Below are 314 nucleotides of genomic sequence, written 5' to 3'. Positions count from 1 at the left end.
CTTGTAGCAATGTTGTTCTTTCTGACCTTTGTACCATTAATTCTCTGAATGTCTGAAATCAGTTATCTTGGAATCTTATCTGACAATACATGGGGCTTTCCTTTGGACTTTTTGCTGTTGTAATGTATTATTATGTAGCATGTATTGTTTTGGCATGAGATGTGATACTATGTAATATAATGTGATGTGAACCAAGTGAAGTAAAGAATAAACCTGATTTGAATTGAAAGTAAATCTTTTCTAGTGTAGGTCTGAAATAGGCTTGTTGAATGAAGATAAACTCTCTTGTTATTCTTTGGTGGGGGTGGGGGGGT

General features: G+C 34.7%; 1 protein-coding gene across 1 annotated transcript in view; it reads right to left on the bottom strand.

Annotated features, from left to right (window-relative positions):
• The window catches only part of TMPRSS15 (transmembrane protease, serine 15), a 151,773-nt gene that overhangs the window by 92,462 nt on the left and 58,997 nt on the right, over nucleotides 1–314 (bottom strand). The window lies entirely within an intron of this gene.

Source organism: Gavialis gangeticus, unplaced genomic scaffold (genome assembly GCF_001723915.1).
Source record: "Gavialis gangeticus isolate Ggan-Ray unplaced genomic scaffold, GavGan_comp1, whole genome shotgun sequence".
Taxonomy (NCBI): domain Eukaryota; kingdom Metazoa; phylum Chordata; order Crocodylia; family Gavialidae; genus Gavialis; species Gavialis gangeticus.
Note: the sequence above shows the minus strand (reverse complement) of the source record. Positions and strands in the feature narration are given on the sequence as shown.